General features: G+C 35.9%; 1 long non-coding RNA gene across 2 annotated transcripts; it reads right to left on the bottom strand.

The window, feature by feature from the left end:
* Positions 1 to 2,317: 2,317 nt before the first annotated feature.
* Positions 2,318 to 8,436, bottom strand: LOC112198771. 2 transcript variants are annotated; one of them, XR_005804564.1, is made up of 4 exons: positions 8,355 to 8,436; positions 2,822 to 3,204; positions 2,585 to 2,746; positions 2,318 to 2,500 (listed from the first exon to the last, which is right to left on the bottom strand). It is a non-coding gene; the product is annotated as an uncharacterized LOC112198771 (long non-coding RNA). The 2 variants fall into 2 exon arrangements; XR_005804563.1 differs by having other exon boundaries at positions 2,585 to 3,204.
* Between the last annotated feature and the right edge of the window lie 269 nt (positions 8,437 to 8,705).

The raw sequence follows: 8,705 nt of genomic DNA, 5'->3' as shown, positions 1-8,705 counted from the left end.
TTTTGTTGCCTTGGTCTCATTGCTTTATCCGGCCACTCTCCAGTGAGCTCCTGTTACATACTTTCATTCTCTTCACTTATACACCATTTTACAGAGGTCAGCTATCTAATCGGTGCTGATTGCTATTAGGATTGTTCTGGTTGTTGGAACAGAGATGCTTGGGATTTACAAAGGATATTTCAATTTTCACACATGGTACAAAAAGATTAGATTTTGACCAGAATCTTCAATTTGGTGTTGTATGCTATAAATTTGATGCAAGATGGAATTGGCAAAGTTTAGTTGAATTTCGTTGTTCCGATTTTGATTTCATGTGTAAACATTAGCGTTATCTGCTTGAGCTTAAATGTTACTGGACTTGCTGTACCCTTGTAGATGCTAATGTAATGTTGCTTTGAAAGAGTCTGGAAAAATAAGGGTATTGTTGAAAATGGTGCAAGGTTTGCTAGTGAGCACTCTGGCTACGTTGCGTAGCAGTTGTACGTTGAAGTGTTATTGCATAAGTGCCTGTGTTCATTTTGTAAACTTTGTTGGTTTTCTTGTACTCCAGTTGCTGAGGAGAATCAGACATCAGACATTCCCCCTATGAGTAGTTTGTTTACTGTTAACCAAGCAACAACGTGAGAAGTGCTACAGGCCGCGACATGAAATACCACTTGATGAGGGGCCTAGAGGTGATGCTTAGACAAATGCCAGCATTTAGCAACAGACCTTGTATTACATACTGATTTACATAGATCCTATGAATATACGTCGTCGTTTTTCCCCTTCCTAGACCATACTCCTTAGAATGTGGATAAACGATTAAACAGATCAGAGAACCTATCTATTTGTTATTTTATTTGTACTCAATGAAGCCTCTTTGGTGAAATTTTCTTCACAATCTAATGCTTGAAAATGAAAAGAAAGGGAAATAAATGTCCGGGAATATGCTTTTAAATTGATTGTGGGTGTCCACATGGCTATTTAAGTTTTGTGGTTGCTTGTTTATCCATATATAAGCCATTGTGGATGTCTTATGGCATGCCGTTCCTCTTCAATCTCATAAGCATGCAGTACATAATCGTTAAAGTTACATCGTTTTTTTTTTTTTTTTTTTTTGACAATGCAATGTTGAGGTAGCAGAAAAAGTACCTACTCTTAACTCTGAAGCCTTCAAACTTCAAAATATTTTCCACTCATTTGGATCATGGATGCTGGTTCATGTACATGAAATGATTATCCGCTCCCAGATAATATTAAGGCTCACACGTACAGATCATCTTGTTGACATCCTAAAATCCAAACAAATCTTGTTAATACAATACATTAGAATATGTCTAAATCCATATAGAATTAAAATAATCCGTGGATTCTGCAAAATCCATGAGAATCCTTGGATTATTAAAAATCAGATAGAATCATTTAAAATCTAGATTGAATACACCCCCCTTAAGTGTTTCAATATACCCCAAAACAAATGGGGAAGAACCATGACTTTGAGTCTTCCTCATACAGGTACGCAGCCGATATGTCTATGACCTGAAAATTTTATAATCACATGAGTTTACCATATGAATGCTATCGAGAGCACAGCCTAATTGTTACAACAACATCAATGAAATACCTTGTGCAAAAGTGGAAATGTTGGTCTAAGACATTGCAATTCACCATAAGACACACCAATATCTCCTTATCGGGCTACTTCCCTGCATACATATATATAGACCAAATCACTATACCACACACGCAACTTTATATAACATTTGCCATCCACGTCTTACATGCATCTTTTCAATCAAAGTGAAAAGTTCAAAGAGAAATCTCTAACAAGTTTGAATTTCAAAATTCGGTATAGTCTTCCCATCCATTGTCATTTTGACTCCTATTCCAAAAAATCGACCAATATAATTTCAGGACTTCAAGCACATGTTTGTGACAAAGCTAGCAACTCCAATAAGTAGCTCACATATTTTTCGGTGCACATATTATTTGTAGGCTGATCACACTTTATTCTAGCACATGGTTCCGCTTAAGGCAGCGGTCACTTATTTGGACACGTTACTTTCTCAAGATTAAATATACATGTAAGATGAAACAATAATATGCAGATCTAATCTAAGCCAATGTCAGGCCAAAAATACATGTACTTTTAAGTAGAGGCAATAGCCAATTTCCATTTCTCCTAAAAAAAAAAATAAAAAAATAGTATTTCAAAAGAAAATAAAAAATACAGTTGGAAATTCGAGATTTTTGGGTAAATACATGTTTGTAAAGCGAACATTTTTGTTGTCGTTTTGTTTAATTTTACTTGTTATAGTTAACATTTACATTACCTGGGATCATCAACTCCGTTGTCTCCCTTGTCAAATAGGAATTTCAACATCTTTGAGTCCTATGAAAGATTTCTCATTGACGGAAATCTGTCATCGTTTTTGTTTTTAACCTTTGAGTCGTTGAAGCCCGTCAAAGTTTTTTTGTCGGCCGATTCTGTCACCTTCTCATGTGTCATATGATCAACCTGTGCAAATACAATCAAATGATAACACATGGTTACTACAAAATTGTTCTGCCAAACAATTAAAATTTGCCTCCTATTAGTTACCTTCTCGTGTGGAACTTTGTTAGAAATTTTCATGTGCAGAAGGCCATCAGTAGCTATTGGGGTGCATGGACATAACTTTCTCGATTCCTTCTCCTTAGTGATGTTTGTCCACAAATTATGGCCATCTATTTCCTCCTTGAATTCTAGTACCTTTTCCGCTACCTGAGGCATAGTGTTTAAACTTGTTGTCTTCAGAACTTTAATAACATTGACAACAATAGATTCCACAGCACCAACCTTCATGTCAGATAAGGACTGTTCAATTTCACAGATTTTCTTTCTCAGACTCTCTATGTTGGGCTCCAAACACCGCAACATTGAACAAAGGTTCCTATTATCATATTTCACACAAGCTACTTCGGACTTCACCAGCGAAATACCTTCAAACAGTGTACAGCGAAATACCTTCAAACAGGGTACACTGCAATCCGATCCTACCATCAACCCATTCAGCAGTCTCTACGTTATTGGTATAATACCTTTCTGTCAGATTAGTTGATCTATTCGGGCTTTGTGTGAATTTTCTTCTCTTATTACAGTTGCCATCATAGTCCATAAAACCCTTGCTCCACCCCATCAGCAAACTGCCCAAATGTCCGTAAATCAGTTCCTCTGAATACCTATGCATGTATAATATCTATGTTAATAAAGCACAATACCGGGCCGAAAACACCAATGTCGGCAAGTAAATCCACAAAAAAAAAAAATTGATGCTCTATAAACAAATTTCATCTACCTTTTTTATTATCATAACAGAAAAAAAATGAAATAAATTGTTTCAACAATTGAATGATGCACTAAACATTCGTATTGTTTGACTATATTATGGGTGTTGCCGAACTAGACTCTACTCATCTACCTAGACTCTTGCTTAATAAATACAATTGGCAGCCAACAAGTCATTCCACTAAAGGCAAACTTCAAAGTACAAAATGGTATATATAACAACCAATTTCAGCAGCAACTACTCTAATCAACACATCAAGTATACAAAAATCACAAAAGAGAAAAATTGCGCAAGCATCAAGGGACTACTCTAATCAACCCATGCAAGCATCAAAGAACTGCCAATGTACCTCAGCCAGTAAAACTTGCTCAGAATTTATGTTTTTGCCAAATGTGTTTTGTTATGACTCGGGCACTTAAAAGCTGTCTTGCCAAGGCAACTCCAGCATTAACAGAGACTCTTACCAAACTAGCAAACACAAAATTACAAAGTATTAATAATTATAGTTTAGGCACACCAAGCTTACTCCAGAAACCAAGCCATGTATAATTTCATTACCTTGGGACCAAATCATGCAAAGTACGATTAATCCACATGAGAGGATGGCCATGAAAAACTGAACAGGGAAAAACAAAAAGAGTTTTGTTGGTTTTTTCTGTTGTGAGATAATGACCCAGCACTAGCAATCATCACAAAAAGAAAATTCTTGCCCAGTTTTATTCGCACAAATTAGGGCAGCATTTAGAGATAAACAGAAGACCGGTTCATGGATTTTTGAATAAGTTGCATCAACACGCAACCAGGTAAAAATCTAACAAAACGACGTCTTCTTTCTATTTAATAATCATTCTCTATTATTCAGCCAGCAAGGTCATTCGGAATTAATTTACTAAAGTTTCTTGTAACCAATATAGACGTTTTTTATACATCAGCAATAGAACTGATAGAACTTATATTGCTAGTAGTACCATGATAGTTGCAGATACCACTTGAATATTTGAAAATATATTATTTTTGTGGATTTCTTTCTTTGTTTTAAACTAAATATTTTCTTATATTGTCTATAATAATGTATTATTATAATATTTTCGGGAAAGGCTTGAGGCACTCGCCTCGCGAGGCTCTAACAAGTCGCCTTCTCCTTCACTTTCGCATTTGAAAACATTGGTCTTCAGAAGTAATAAATCCTCTGCCTATTTTCTTTGCAGCATAAGCAAGCATTTGTTCCCCATTAGCTTCATATTTCGTCAACATATCACTTAGTGGAGGAAATTCTGCCAAAATTACACCTTGTAAATGACCAAATCTAAACTAGGAAATTAGATTTTAATAATAAATGAGTATTCATGTGATTGACCCCATTAACATTGAATAAAGAGAAGGGATGATGGTAAAACAAAAAAATCAGATAAACAGATAGTTGGTCGGTTTTAAAGACCAGATTACAAAATTCATCTGTTCATGGCATGCTAGAGCTCAAATTTGTAGAACTGTGAAAATCTTATATTGGACATCATACACACACGCATATATATATATATATATATATATATATATATGTTGGAAACACAATCATTATTTCTAGACCTATATATAAGAGAGAATACCAAGCTTCACTCCAACCAAGAGTGAATTATCATATTATAATTCAGACCGTTGACATGCAATCCTAATACATTTTATTTTTAGGGAGTTATCAACTTCAAATACAAATGATAACCAGAGCAAGAAACAAGTGTCAAAGAACTATTACAGAAGGGTTTCATAGTTTAATAATGGAAGTGCTCTGTTTTCTGAAATATATGAATTCACTCAATCACAATCCATAAACTCTAGACTCTGAACCCCATAATATAAAGCATGTGACTAGAGGACTGAGCACAGGCACATACAGATTATGTGGTAAGAACCTTCATTCACACAAGAGATGTCGAAATCACTCAAAATATGCAGTTATGCACACCTTAGTAATGCAATAGACAATCATAACAAGTGAAACTTGTTGATTTGCGCCTTCAGTAAGGTGGAAACTCTCAATGTAATTTGGGCTGAGATTAAACAATACAAGAAAATTAGAGAATTGGTGAAGATGCTACGCTCAAGAATACCAGTTCATGTTTTGCTATCAGTCTGACAAAATGGTGGAGATCCTGACTGGAAGCATCAGACTTGAGTGATGCAGGGCTGGCTGCACCTGTTGTGTCAGAATATGCAGACCATTCTAATGGGTCAAAGAACCTACCTTTAAGGGTATAAGTTGTGCGCTAAAGAGGAAATTTTATATGATGAAAGGAAACTATAGGAATCTAATATGTTTGACAGCCTTTCAGCATGACCCAGCAACAAAAACAAAATTCTTGCGCGGGCGGCAAAGGATGTTGTTTCATTTCGACCAATTTATTTATATATAAGACAAAAGATGATAAGTATTGAAATAGAGACACGCGAAATTCAGAAGACCTCCCACAATCTCTCCGCCCGCCCTTAAGGAATACAAACACAAACATAACTTCTTTTGGTTAAGCGCCTGCGTTACCTCAAGCTGCTCCGATGAATTGGCGACCAAATCCACTTGCTTAATCACTTTCGTAAGGCTCTCGTGGATACAATTCAAATTCTAAATTACAAACAGAATTGAACTTGGCTGCAGGAACCAGAACGAAATTGCATTAGCCGGCTACAATCGATCAATGGTGACTACCACGCTGCCTGCCAGTACCCATGCACTGACAGTGCATCGAATACACTCCCGTGTATTTAGCTGACAAAACAACACGCGCTTGTCAGCCATATAACACTTCCGATTGAGGAAGATATATGGCCCCTTTATAGAATCAAAAGAATTCACCGCCAGCTGTAACGGCAATGACGGTCCTCTTGCCACAGATGACTGCAGTCTAGGGCCTGGCGAAGTGAATAACAGAACAAAGAAGGCTGCTGCTGATGGCATAACGTTGTTAGTCAAATTGTTAAAAACTAAAAATGCATGCTGTTGTGTTTTTGAAGCTGATATAATACTCGTATCCGATGATTATTAGATAGTTTGAAATGGAAATATGTGGGTCAATTTGAAACTATCAGTTTCATAATTTTTCTTATCATCTAAAAATCATTTTTGACTCATCAACTTGGGTTAGATCACTTAGATGAATGACCCTCAAGTTCACTGTTGCTAGAAAACAGTCTGGTGCCTTCGCCCTTCTGAATAGAAATTTAGCATATCGGATAGAACCTAATCAGAATTTTACAAAAATAATCTGAAATAAAGCAGTTGCTATGCTCATACTAATTTCTTTCACTGCTGAGAACACCTAAGCTTGCTCTTCAGGAATCAATATACAGTAATTACCTAATTGAAGACTGCAATAATGATGAAGTATAGAACCGAAACCAATCATCACCACCATTATATTTCTGAATGAATTTATTTTTCTTTTGAACTGACGAAACTAATGTATAGAACCCAAACCCAGAAAAATAATCCAAAGTAACAAATTGGAAAACACAATTAATTAAAGAACACAAAAAAGGTTATCCAAGAATCAAAATTTGCAGATAAAGCAAATAAAGATTTCACCTCAGATCTACATGCTATTATCTCCTCCTCAAGAGTTGGACAAGCTTCACATCACGGAAAATTCCAAGTCCAAGAGACTTGCACTGGGAAGAAACCAGCAAGCTAAGCAAAGCAGTCGAAACGCTTATGGTATAATCCAGAATTACACAACAAACAACAACGTTTACAACACCATTCAAAAAGGTTATCCAAGACAAAGTAAATAAAGTTTTCACCTCAGACCTACATCTTATTATCTCTTCCTCAAGACTTTGACACTTCACATCACGGAAAATTCCCAGTCCAAGAGACTTGCACTGGGAAGAAACCAACAAGCCAAGCAAAGCAGTTGAAGCTCTAAGGTATAATCCAGAATTACACAACAACAACGTTTACAACAACATTCAAGAAGATTAGATTATCACCAGGTTGAAGATGAAGAAAAGAGAGAGGAAGACTAGGCCACTCCCTCTCAAGGAGAAATGCCAAGGGTCTATTATTTGGTTGAGCAGAAATGGGCCATTACTCGCTTGGGAGGGAGAAGCCCAATGATTCAAGCAAAAAGACGATAAGAAATTGAGAGGAAAGATAAATGGCACTAGCTGAAACCAGTAGATAACCAATGTTTACAGTGATTAAAAAACATTTAATAATATTTTTACTCAACTACGTATCTAATAATATAGCAAGTCAGTATCTCATTCAGCCTCAGCTATCAACCTGAAAGCTAATACGAGCATCCGCAGGGAGTAGTATACAAGTATAACATGGCATCTTCAGAAATAAAGTTCTCCACTGTTCAATAAACCAAATTGCTATACCCGTTTCTTTTTGTTATCTCAATTACTTGTTCGTGTGGTGATGCAGTAAAAGGGGTTCTACGACTAACTCAAACCAAACCACATAGACACATCTCCGCATCTTTCAATGTTCTAATTCTCATGATTCTACACTCACTAAATGCTAGAAGAGTACGACTTCTCTTAAATTCAATCCAGACTAATTTTATCCCTCTGGAAGATGACTTTTCTTTCAGGATCAATCGCAGATCTAATTTATAACACAAGGAGCTTTTCTTTATTTGAAAACTGTTTACCCTGCCACCTTGATAAACAGATTATAAGGGGCAGTCACATGCAAAGACATACATAATTAACCTAGAACGTTCTGTAACAAAGCTTATTTTATAAAGGTTCTGCTTTTCAACAGTGATTTTAAATTTATAATAATTTTTTAATGCATTTAGACAGTATCTTCCTTGAAAGGCTCTTACCTATTTTGCACTATGTCTTCAAATGAACTCCTCGCAGAATGTATTAAAAATAGCATCACTTCAAATAGTTGCCAAACGCCCAAACGAAACTTAAAATCAGCTGAAATGAATAGTTCACATGCAGTGTTCATGCAACTAAACCTTGTCAATACGAATAAGATATAAATAACTCATGTCTACAAGAGAGACTTCAAAATTTCTAGACAATTATTACCTGAAAAAGCAAGATAGTAATTTGAAACCCCAGACACAAGCAAGAAGTCCATCATCTTCAATCTAGTCCCTGAATAACCACAATTACCGAGAAACAAAAAAATCTCCTGAACATGTGCTATTCACATACAAAATTCATACAGGGAGACAGGGAGAAAGAGAGACTAGTTTATGCAATGCCTCAAGGGCGAAGGCAAATTCAAGAAGAGTATCCTTGGATATAATTCAATTTATTCAGCATACATAAGAAAAGCCAACCAAGAACACCAATCCCTCCACCCTGCAATACTTCTATGTACAATCAGGGTAAACAAACTAAAAGTCCTAAATTTTAATTTTATGACTCATGAGA

The sequence above is a fragment of the Rosa chinensis genome, chromosome 1, assembly GCF_002994745.2.
Source record: "Rosa chinensis cultivar Old Blush chromosome 1, RchiOBHm-V2, whole genome shotgun sequence".
In the NCBI taxonomy this organism is placed as follows: domain Eukaryota; kingdom Viridiplantae; phylum Streptophyta; class Magnoliopsida; order Rosales; family Rosaceae; genus Rosa; species Rosa chinensis.
The sequence above is the reverse complement of the archived record's forward strand: the minus strand, read 5'-3'. Positions and strand labels throughout refer to the sequence as shown.